The 12,830-nt window shown below is 46.0% G+C and overlaps 1 protein-coding gene across 1 annotated transcript in view; it reads right to left on the reverse strand.

The window, feature by feature from the left end:
* LOC126534020 (protein ABHD1-like) overlaps nt 1–12,830 on the reverse strand; it is a 50,257-nt gene that overhangs the window by 9,439 nt on the left and 27,988 nt on the right. The window lies entirely within an intron of this gene.

The following is a 12,830-nucleotide window of genomic DNA, read 5'->3' on the forward strand; positions in this document are numbered from 1 at the left end:
GACCTATCAGGCATGACTAATGGCCGATTTGGAAAAAAAAACACATCGGGATACTTTTTATGTTATACCGGCCTTGATCGATCTAATCGATTCCTCGATTCTTGTCAACATTTCCACTTCCTAATTTGGAATACCATCAGCGTCACCCAACACCTAGGCTTACGAGATGCGTTGCTCCAGCGCAACTTAGCTTCGAGTTTAAGTAGGCTCCAGGAAGCATTCGATAATCCAATGAGAACTTGTGGTAGCAGCGTGCGGGGATTTACCACTCAAGTGAAGGAGCAAGGGCTGCACCAATGTCGTCTTCGTTTCTTTCACATTGGCGATTGCAGTAGCACATTTCACTGCGCTAAACACGACATTCGGTGCTTTCTGAAGCTTCACAGTAGACAATACAAAACGTTGCAACCAGAAGGAAGCTAACAAGAAACGAAGGCTTACCCATCAGCAACGCCACGAGCAGCACAGCCGTAACGACACCTTGTTCCCACAGCATGATTGCAGCTTGTTCTGGCGCGCCCTATACAAGACAAATTGATCTCCGGCCACACCGTGCTCACCATTTTATTAGGCCCCCTTCTATCGTGAGGAAAACTGAGGAATAAAGCCATCTTCAACTAAAAAAAAAGAAACGAAGCTTACCATACAAAGCGCCAGAAATGCAGGCGTAGCTTGGCTTCGACCAGCTTATGGTATTTAGTATGCAACACCGCTGCTTCTTCCTGCGGTCACGAGGGTGAAAGTAATGAACGAAGAAAACAAAGAAGAAAACCTGCACCAACGGTGGTTCTTATCTGCATTCGAGACGCCCGTGGAAATGGTAAAAACACTATAGAATGTTTTTCTTTCTTGTATGAACAGATATCGCAGTCCAGCTTGCACGTACGTTCGCACTGGCGCAAGCAAGCGCGTTCTGGCTAAGCTACTACAAGACTGCGCGCCGGATATTGCATACACTTAGTCGCTGCATGAACTAGCTGTAGAACACACATTTTTGCATCCTCAGTTTCCCTTGACCGTTGGCAGTGATCTTATGCATAACAATATCTGGTCTGTGCTACTCTTCTGCATCAACATACTTAACATCCCGAAAGAAGAATTCGTCACCCGCACTAGAAAGGCGTTGATCCCAGATTGGCTCCTCGAAGTATAGGTCAAATTTTTCTGCGACTACGATGGCTCAGCTTCTTTTTGGGAACTCCGCGCGGGTTCACTTGTAGCTTCTTGCTATCGGATGGATGAGAAACTTTTCTTTCATGAATATTCCTCCTAGATAACTACGCTGCTGGAAGGAATAATCAAATCGGGGTACTGAACGTCCCACTGCCTGTCCATAAATTTATAGAAAATGCGGGGCACTCTAGTACTGAGAATACCATGAGTACAACTAGGAGTCTGCGTGTGTCACTTTGATGAATGGCTGACGGGCTGAGCTTCGAAAACGCCATTACACTCGGATCACTGGAGACGATGTGCTGCTTCAATTCGCGTCAGTAAATGGAAGGTAATGGATGAGTTAGGATAGTTAAAACACGAAGCTATCTAAACAAAAGCTATGGAAGTTGCGTTGCTGTTTTCAAAGTAAAAATATTTAATGGGCTCGTTGTAACGCTTCCATTAACGGCAATTGTGGAATGCAGGCGGGTGGATAAAGGGCAAATTTGCAATTTCACGAAAATATTAGTGCTGTGGCGTTTCAAAGCATAGTCGTTCTGAGTGTCTAATGAAATATCATGTAAGCTCCGTAAGACCTACATTCATTTTATCAACGCAATTAGTACAGTGTGACCTAGACCTGAACTGCCTTGTGGACTGGTATGGCGCCATTATTCATGGAGTGCATGATGCGCCCGCTAAAAAGAAAAGTGAGTGGCGCACCCGTCCTATGCAGGTGACTGGCGACGTGAGGGCGATTATATAGCCTACTGTGCTACTATAGGTGCGTAATTAGTTATCATGCGTAATTATGATTCTTAGGGTGGGCGAACTAACGAGATAGAGACATGATTGTGTGGCATATTGTGTGAGATCGAAAATCCTGTGAGAGCGCAAGGATGGCCACCTGAGAAAGGATCGAGTCTCCCTGGGGGTCCCCCAAGTGGCCATCATGCAAATGCACTTTTGTGGCCGCGAGGGCCACGTGCGTCTCAAGTTGTGCTTGTGCGCAAGCTCCCTGGTCAACTCCATGGTAGTCGGCAACCTGTGCTACGAGGCGTCCTTCGGCGCACTCTACATTTGTGTCCAATGTACACATAGAAAAGCTTACTGGAAACTCCTGGATTACTTCCAAAGCACAGCAAAGAAGTGTGATGAAGTGCTAATCTCATTACCGTCGACAGTCATCTTTCTCATCGACCCCCCGTACTGCTTATTGCGGACACAACAAGCTGCTACCCGAGTGGGCATCAAGGAGGTTCATTGGAGACCGGCACATGCCGATTGTCATATACCCAGTGACAAAAGCTTGCCCGACGGTTGGCGTAATTGAAGCCGGCCCCCGATGCTCTAGCCAATAGACGAGGGGTCTGCAAACAATTTGGGCGGAGGGCTGGATTGGTGACTAGGGGTGATGTTGAGGGCCAGACATGGTGAATCACGTAACAACTGCAGTGAGAATAAAGCAGTGAAGGTTAGTAAAGTAACGGTAACGGATTAGTAAAGTACAAATTATATAAGCTTAGTAATTAGCAATGTAATCGTACTGCGCGTAGATGAAACAATTTATTGCCATTATTTACGTATTTCTTTTAAGAAATTTATTATTCTAATTACCTTATTTGCACACATATAGCGGGAGGTTTCTTTCTTTTTCGAGTGAAATGTTTTGCCTTCGAACGCGCCTCGCGTTATATTCGGAATCGTGACTCGAGCATAATGTGTCGTCATTTATTATTTTTCACTTGTTTTCTCTAGCGTTTCAAATAGAAGTTGTAAGTGTACATTTCGTGCCATCCTTCGTTTTTCGATTTAGATGGCTGTTAGTGGTGCGTCAATGTGATTACGGCGCAATAATCGCAACCGTTTAGAATACGATCGGCGCTGTTGTGCAGGCGCGTCACGCGAGTCTTCTAGGTCGCATGATAGATCACCGCGCCATCCGTGAAAGGCTTCGCTGTGTTCGATTATGTGGCGAGCACCTCTGTCGTGCTGCCTGCCAATAACCCTTGTATCATGAAAGACGACGTCGTGCTGAGTGCGAAAGACGTTAACAGTGGGAAAGCGTCTACTCATTTTGCAAGCACTTGTCCTTTCACTTTGCTTTGCGATGGTAGTTCGCAGTAACACTGAATAAAGCCTTGCGGGCTTCCCCTTTTATGGTCATTTCCTGCTACTAAGCGGGATCACTTCGCACTATAATCGTAACTTTTCTTTTTCTGAAAGGCTGGAGGTCCATCTAGCGTTACATTCGCGATCGCGTCAAGTGCGCGGAAATATGGCGAAAATACGCCCAACACACATCAACGCCCAAGACACATCAACCCCGTGCGGAAAAGGAACTGTTGTCCTTCAGGTCTGCGCACTCGAAGATTGTGAAAATAGGTATTGCGTCGTCATGCATAGAATTGGCTCTTAAGAGTTCGTGTGTGCACAAGATGCAAGAAAGTTTTCATAATCAGATCAGCCGACTTTTGGCAGCTGGGTTCCCTATGTCGCTTTTGACTGCCGTGGTTGAAGCTCTGATCCAGAGAAGAAAAACCGCACGAAGGCTGGCCGCCGGACGTGAAGGCCTGCGGTGGTCCCTTATATGCATAAGGTGACCCATCATCTCAAGAAAGTTGCTTGCAGGCATGGTGTTCCTTTGGAAATTTTTGCGCCAAACAAGCTTTCAAAGCTATGTTCCCGCACCTGCGGAGAGAGCAGAGGAGGATGCCAAATTCGGCATGGTGCCTCATACGTGTCGTGCGCTGTCGGCGTGGTTTATGGCATTCCATTCTCATGTGGTAAGACATACGTTGGCCAGACAGGGCGTTGCGTCAATGAGCGACTCAGGGAACATGCGCAAAAAGTAAACAAAAATGTAGATAAAGGAGCGCACATTGTTGCGCATATAAACTCTTGCAGCAATTGTGAGGCGCGACTTGATCGCACGTTAATTCTTGGAAAAAGCAAGAATGAACATGAGCGGCTTGCCTTGGAGGCTTACCACATAAAAATACCAGGCAATAATTGCATTAGTGACACATCTTTCTCCCTGCACCCATCAGAATTTGAATTCCTACGTTTGCGTATACGATAAATTGGCTGATGTCAGTAATGTATTCTCTGCGCCTGCGCGGATGTGTGGCCTAGGTATTTATATGCATCGACGACGAAAGGAAAAAAAGAAGTTGTTAGTCAGCGCCAGTGTGTGTCGTGTCTTTCTTTTTGTGGGTTGTCTTAGGTGTTTGCGCTGTAACGTTAGGTTCAGAAGTAAATCACTTGACCCGTGGGCGTGCGTGCAATTTTGAGCTGTTCCCTGGGCCACACAAGACGATATTTAAGATGAAGCTATGCAAGTGGTGAGTAATCCTTGTACAGACACTTCATTGCACATACGTATATAAACGACAGCCGTTCAGTTCCCATCCTTGTCTTGTTTATATGTATGTGCAAAGAAGTATCCGTACAAGGATTACACACCATTTGCATAGCTTCATCTTGATTCATTATATATGTATATAATATTTGCACAATGATTACTCGCCTGCGAGACGCTTCTGATCTAAAATAAGCCAAACAAACGAGCAATAGCTCACAGGGGCTAGCGCAAGCAGGTACACGTGCCAGGCGTAAACACGTTTCGCTATCAAAAGTGCCAGAATATGGAAAGGCGAAGGAGACGACCAGTTCTTCCTGTAGGTGCTCTTGAAAGCAGACTCGATAAAAAAAATCGAAAGAATCAAAATACGCAGCTCTAACGCATATGTTAGATTCTACAGGAAAATCCGAGTTCGTGAACCTCTTATTTGGATGTTATAAACTTGAGAGCGTTGTATACAATTGTCTTAGTCATTATTGTAGTTCTGTACATCGGGTAATTTTCTGCAATATTTATGCACAATACGTCCTGTAGAACGCGCAAGGTTATGCAATATTTATCCGCGAGAGCGATCCCAACTTTCATCTAGATGGCGCAATCTTTAGGCTTGCGCACTACATTGTTCACAAGCTACACTGACAGTCAACCAAAAAGTTCATGCGGACGCCCAAGGGGAGACGGCGACATACTGAAATCCCGAGAACGAAGGTGATGTTCTCTCGATGCTAATCTTCTCTCGATTAGCATCGCGAGAAGATTTTTGAAAGGCGATGCGTGCAGAGAGAATCGAGGCTCTAGATTCAGTAGTATTCACCCTTTTAATTCCGGCACATATGCCCTAATAGAAACCGGAGCGCGGTCACGTGCCTTTGCGGTCACGTGTTCCATTCGACAAGACACCAGAAGCAGCGACGCTAAGCAAGGTTTCGCAGGGCTTGTAAAAAAAAATTTTTTGCTTTAAAAAAAATAAAATGTAAACGCGTACGACGCGTCTGGAGTCTAGCACTACGAAGCTTATTTGCCGTTACTTTGGGCCGCATGCAGGCGGGAATGAAAGAACGAGCTTCGAAACTCTAGAGACACTGTTATGTCTAATTATGTAACTAGGCGGAATGCAATCAACGATCTCTCTCCAAGCGACGGCAAACAGCAATTCCTCGGTTATGTCTAGCTACGTAACATTTGTATATCTTTCAATCTGGGTAAACGAGAAGAAAGGGGATTAACCGAGGGGCCCGATATGCATTAGTCATATCACAAGAAGCCAACAAACACTGACACCAAGGACAGTGTTTGTTTGTGTCAGTGTGTGTTGGCTTCTTATCATTTTTCAATCTGGGTGCATGATAGTTTGGACAGCCTGTATAAGTTGAGTTGTCTATGCCAACTGCTATTTCAAGTTATTTTGTTGAATCGCAGAAACGAGACCGCGTTAAATGCAAGCTCTATCGCGCATTTCTGGAAGCCCACTAGGAGGTCTCATATTTATTAGCCCTTTATTTGACTTTGACTATAATAAGTCGTTGTCACGTAATTAAGAAATCTTCGGAGTATAACCAACCTCTGTATGGCTTTTATAGATTGCGAAAATGCATTTCATTCACTAGAGGTACCAGCAGTCATGAAGACACTACGTACTCAAGGCGTACAGGAGGCATACGTGAATATATCGGGAAATATCTATAAAGATTCCCCAGTTACCTTGGTTCTTCACAAGCAAGTGGAAAATTACCTATCAAAAAAGGGGTCCGGCAAGGAGTCACAATTTCTGTAATGCGATTCACTGCATGAGTGGAATAAGTATTCAAGCTATTAGACTGGGAAGACTTAGGAGTAACAATGAACGGTGAATACCCCAACAAACTTCGGTTTGCAGACGGCATCGTCCTGTTCAGCAACACTGGCGATGAATTGCAACAAATGATTGAGGACCTTAACCGAGATAGTAAGAGTTAATAAATTAATATGCAGAGGACAAAGGTAATGTTAAATAGCCTGTCAAGGGAACAATAATTATGGTCGTCAGTCTGCCTCTGTAATCTGTGCAGGGGTACATTTATCTAGGGCAATAACTCACAGGGGACCCTAAGCACGAGAATGAAATTGCAGGCAATTCCACCATGTGGGTTTCCGCAGAACTTTTACGTCAATAATAAAATTGGTTGCAGTGCATATGGCAAGCATTGCCAAATCTTGAGTTGAAGCTTACCATTGTCGTCGAAATGGAAAGCGTAAAATTACTGCATTTCAATAGTGCTAACATATAGGGCAGACACTTGGAGTTTAACAAAGGAGCTCGAGAACAAGTTAAGGACAGCGCAAAGAGAAATGGGACGAAAAATATTAGGCGTAACATTATGAGACAGGAAGAGGATGGCGTGGACTACAGAGCAAGCGGGGATAGCGTATATTCTAGTTGGCATTAAAAGAATAAATGGAGCTAGGCAGTCCATGTAAAGTGCAGGGTAGAAATCCGATGGAGCACTACAGTTACGCAATGTGCGTCAGTGAAGGTAAGTGCAGTCGAGGACGACAGAAAATAAGGCAGGATGATGAAATGAGGAAATTTGCAGGCGCACTTTGATATCGGCTAGCGCAAGGCAGGGGCAATTGGAGATTTCAGGGAGAGGCCTTTGACCTGCATTGGACATAAGAAATGGACTGATTACGATGATAACGATAGTGATTATTAATTCGTTAAATGCAAATTCAAATCATTTGAAGACGCTCAAACGTGCTCAATGCAAATTTTCGGAAATGACACCTCGTGGTGACTCAATCTTCGGCAGTCGCTCTTACTTGGCTCGTGAACAGTTAGGCCGAAGTCAACAACTAGGCTAGCCCTGCACAGTAAGATAAGCTGCTGAAAAGGCAAGCCCACATAGTCGGCCGACTCCACATATCACAAGCATGAAAAAATCACTAAAACCAATTTTTGTTTCTCTTCAAATAACGTATGCCAAACCTAAGCACAGCATGTTTCCAAAAAAGGTATTGAAATATACTGAAACAACGTCACTAAGAGCATGACCGAGTGCTTGTTTCAGACAGCTTTCGCAGTGCGTACAGTTTATGCGAAAGAGCTAGCGCTAAGCGTTAGCGCTTGCATAAAGGGGCCAAACTGACGATACTATAGCATAATCTTCACTTCCATGTTCAGTGTTACGGGTACAACACTTCTCAAACCCAATGCAACACGCGGAATGAGCTGACGCCCATTGAGCTGAGGTGAGCAAAGAGGTTGACCTAAAGAGTGCTCGGTGGACTGAAGAGCGAGTGGACTGGCGACTGCTGGCGCTGATGGCACGGAAGCGAAGTCGGTGGCTCAAAATTCCGAACAGGGCTTGCGCCGCACTATACTTCGGCGTTTCTTCGGCTATGTAAACGGATTCAGGGAAACAGCGCGTGCCTGGCCATGGGAAAAGCGTTCGTCATCCCGTGGTTTGCAGTGAAAACTTTTAAGGGGATCCCCTCTAAGCGACGGCGTTAACATAAGTGCGATGCGGAAAGAAGTTGGATCTCCAGAAATGCGCCCTACGATAGTGTTCGACTGGACTGGACTGGACTTAGACTGTGTATATCTAAGACTCCCAAGCGTGAATTCGAAGGCTCCGTGTACGGCCATTTGCTATGACAACAAACAACAGCACCGGTACATAAGTTGGGGCTCACATGCCGATCTATTTCTTATAGGGAGCGTACAAAGGCAGGAGTGATCGGTAACCTAAGAAAACCAATAATTGTTGTTGTTGTGCCGTGGGAGAGATACCTGACGAGTCAGGCAGCACTTAACGACTTTTGGGAAAGACTGCGTCCAAGCTCAATACTAAAGATCAGCAGCTGAAACACCAGACCAAAGGACATATTCTGTGAAAGGAGAACTGTCACTCGATTGGATGTTACTGTGCATTCTAGTATTGAAAAATAAGATCCAACTTTTTAGGAGGACACACAAAATGCGGAGAATAAAGATACGTACGCCTGTATAATTGTGCACTAGTTATCTAGTTCTGTATACTTGATTCTGTTGTTTGCTTGTCCTTTTGTCACCTTTGCTGTGCCTTGTAAAAGGGGGCACGAACCCTCGTCAAGCGGACTAGTTTCCACTTTTTGTTCCTGCATCCTTCCAAATGTTCGCTTGGAAAGATAAACATGATTTGATTTGGTTTGATTCGATCTTACCAATACGCACGCATGTTTGGAATAGTCTGAGCCGAGCTTAGCAGAACAGAAGCAGTGTAGCGAATAGCAGTCTCGTAGCATAAATTGAACTACGTATAAGACTACCTTATAGCAGTCATGTCAAGCTTCACAAATCTAACTACACCTTTCGAAGAAGAGTAAAGCGAAAGAACAGACGCGGTATTGTCCGAGACGGGAAGCATCGATTGCGACAGCAAATTAGGTGAGAGCTATACGAAGTAAGGATCACAGTTTTCTCAGCCGTATACATATGTAAACAATAGCTTACTAAATAAATTAACAAGCACGCCGTCACGCGTGCACGAGCAAGCATGAACACCTCTCACTCGATGACCGTGCATACTCGCTGTCAAAATGCTGTAGTGAGGACGTGCGACAGCAGCAATGAACGAATTGACCTTCGTGCTGCCTCTCGTATTCAATGCATACTTGGGCATACTTGGGCAATGCATACTTGGGCGCGGGGGAGGAGCGTAGGCGGTGGTGCACTGGGTTCACCTCCTCTGGCAGTTGCTACGGGCTCTGTGCGCGCAACGGTTGCACCGGGTTCGCCTGGCAATCGAGAGGCAGAGCGCCGAGCGATAAAGATGGAAGGGCAATGCAAGCGATGACAGGCCGAGCGCAAGTGGACCGACCCCGGAGTCGTCAGCAAGCGCCGGGCACGAGCTGAACCCGACCGACAGAAGGGGCGGGCTAGGCGTGTCCAGGCGACTCACGAAGAACGTGCTGGGCGGCTTGCGACAATACGGGTGTGTCAGGCAAGACGAGTCAATATGGATGCTGTTGCGGAGTTTTTACGCTATGCCATCTTGCCTGACACAGCCGTATTGTCGCAAGCCGGCATAGCGTAAAAACTCCAAACAGCACCCATACGTTTGCGCATGATCCGCGTTCACGAAATGAAACGTCACTACAATTTATATAGAGCAAACGCTGCCCAAATAGGACACAAAAGAAGATACTAAAGTTGGTGGTGTCAAACTTAAGCACCAGCGCTAGGATTTCGGTGCGAAATTCGGGAAGTGTAACTTTGAGCCATATTTTCTCCTCGAGTAATCAACTTAATATTGCGAAATTGCGGCAAATAGAGTTTCGAAGAACTATTTGATCAGCCTACACTGATATGGCGTTTCTATGCAGTGTCCCTTTAAAGTCGCGTTTCACCACCTTCACATATCACGGCCATTATGCTTCGAACAACCTCCCTAAAATGCAGCACACTTGTTGCGCCCCACGTAATCGGCATAGTCAGTAACTTGTTTCCCGAGGTAGGGTGATGACCGGGCTTCGAACGAGCGCTCCGTACGTCTGGTTACCCGGTAACGTTGCGTAAAGCAGAAAACAAGCGTCGTCACCTCAGGCTACGAAGATTGCGGTTAAGCGTAGCGATGCCCGCATCCTGGCACTGCAGCGATTACTCGTACTGAGGGGAGGACGGCGGTGAAGGCCGTTTTAAGGCACGTGGTCTTAGGTTTGAAAAGCTGGCGATGTCGAAAACAGCAAAAACATTTTCTCCGCAAAGAGCGCAATGTTCGCTTTTGCATGGCGCTAAGAAGAAAAACATAGTGTAAAACTAGAGAGCGTATCGAGTTAGCAAACGCAGTCGTATGGTTAAAGTTGGCCCCACGGCACTAGACAGTGGCTCCATGGCGCCGAGTAATATTGTTGTAATGTCAACCAGTGTGCCTATAATGCGAAGCACGTCGTACCTTTGCCGCCTGCGCCCGGTGCAAGATATTTGAAAACACGCTTTAGAGCGCTACGTTCAAGATACGTCGTGCGCGTGGGCATCCATATTTATCTAACACGAAGCTTTTTTCTTTTTTTTCAGGTGAAGTTTGTATTGGCTCACAATTTTCGGTGGCAATGTTGTAACAAAAAAAAACAGAGAAAAGCGGTTGCTCCCATAGCAGAGAAGCTGCGGAAAAGTGCACTCAATAGGGCAGTTTGATTGGTTGTGCGTTCCCACCACGTGCGGAACCGATCAGAGCCGTTTTGCTTCCGCCGGGGAGGAGCAAAAGGACCGGAAAGGACTTCGCGTGCGCTGCGCCGGCTTTGTTTTTGGTCTGTTTAGTCCCTGCATATGGATGAGACGGACACGCGTTGTGCGTTCCCCTGAGAAACAGGCAGCCTTCGACGAGCGGCGGCGAGAACTCGCCCTTGAAAGAACTCGCCGCCTGCGCACCGATCCAGCCGTTAAGAGCTAAATACAGACCGACGTAGTGTGTGCGTCACGTTGACGAATGCTTCCAGTAGACTGAAAAGAACATCAAGCATTTGTCGCGGTTTGAAGCATATGCCCATCATAAAAACACTGCACGCAATCTTTCGCCGTCTTCGATAATTTCTCATAAATGTGGAGAGGAAAACGGCGCCGTGGGAGCTCAACTGGTAGAGCGACCAGTTGTGCTTGTGTGTGTGCGCGTGCATCTGTACGTGTGTGCTTGTATGCGTGTGAGTGCGCGCGTGTGCTGTCCATGCCGACCCCTACTCCTTTAAAGTGCACAAAAGAAAGCACATTAGGTGCGCCTGCCTGAACGCAACTCTGTTAGTGTTTTGTGGATACACAGTAGGACGTCTAATCCTTATTGTCGCTTTTTTATGGAATTTTGTCCATTGTAAGAGCTGCCATTGAATACAAGAGATTTCCGGCTTCTAATATGCAGCTGAAAGAAAATATATAAACAAGAGCTAGCGTCGTCAAACAAATGTTTAAAACCCTGTGTAGCAAATTCGGTATGACTGGACTCTACATGAACTGGAAAAAAATATGAGCAGTTGAAGTCTGCATAGATCTAGAGGTAAACGCTCTCATTCGCCTTCAATTAAGAATGCTTTATACGTATCGCTCTTTGCGTATTAGGCACTCCCCATACGCGCTGCTACGTGTCCGCAATATTACCCGATCTGAACGGGTTACTCACCTTCACAAAGCCGATAAAATTCTATGAGCGCAGAAGAGATTTGTTGCTAATAATTTTCGCTACTTGCACGACTCGATGCAGAGACAAAGCACACGTCAACTAGCGACTGGCCGAGAAGGGAAGCGTTTCGCGCCGATTCATGCATGCGCACAATGGTCGGACAAACGCGAGAAAGAAGGTCTCGTGAGGCGGGCTTTGCTCCGTCTGTCCGTAGCTGAGCTGCACTACGCGGCAGTGAATAAATGCTCCGAAATAAGCCGGTTCCCTGCAGGTCGGCTCTCGCGGCACCGCACGAAAGCGTTCGGTTCATGACTGAGAGGCTGTCTGTACGAAGAGCATGTCCCATAAAAAAGCTTTTTCTCTTTTTCCAGTGTGTTAGCATTAGAAGTGTCAAAGTGGAAAAAAGTGCATGTGTCAAGCGTGAGAAGCACGTAAACAACATGGCAGAGGCAGAGAAGGGATGGCAGAGCTGAGAAGAGCGTAGTGTGTCGGTATACGAGGTGTCCCACGTAACTTGAGCCAATTACTAAATATACGCAAACGCCACGTAGCTGGACCGAACAGAAGTAATATTGTTTGCCTTCGCTTGGAGATGCTCAGGTAATTTTTCGGTTCATTCAGAACTAATTACATAATTAGCATTAATTAGATAATCAACTTCTCAAACATTAATATTAGCGAAAAGTGTCAATGAGAAAATTCTAGATCAACACGACACAACTCCCGATACAGTTTTCTGTCGCTCATTACGTGCTACACAAAAGTTTTTTTTTTTTTTCCGAGCATGAAAGGAGCCCGCAAACACAGGAAAAATTGCCACGCAGCTGGCCGTTCTAGGCACTTTGCATGCATTCGCGGGCTACTTTGACGTTCGGAAAAACACTCTTTTGTAGCACAAATGGCGCTCATGTCTCGTCACTTTCGTCGACCCAGTAGTTTGGCAGCTAGCTATAAGGAGCGGAGATTATACTGCATATAACTTACGACCTTTCAAAGGGTTATTGTGTTAAAGAACCCGTCATAAAGCCGTTATATAAAAAGGAAGCAACCACCTATCGACAAAATTACGTCGTCCTTTGCTTCGATTCATGGTTCCTTCAATTAGGAATGCTTTGCGACTTGGGAATAACGAACAGTCAGCAACCGTCTTAGCTTAGCGTCAAGACCCGCTGCGTTCCTTACTC

This window comes from Dermacentor andersoni, chromosome 7, assembly GCF_023375885.2.
Source record: "Dermacentor andersoni chromosome 7, qqDerAnde1_hic_scaffold, whole genome shotgun sequence".
NCBI classification, from domain to species: Eukaryota; Metazoa; Arthropoda; class Arachnida; order Ixodida; family Ixodidae; genus Dermacentor; species Dermacentor andersoni.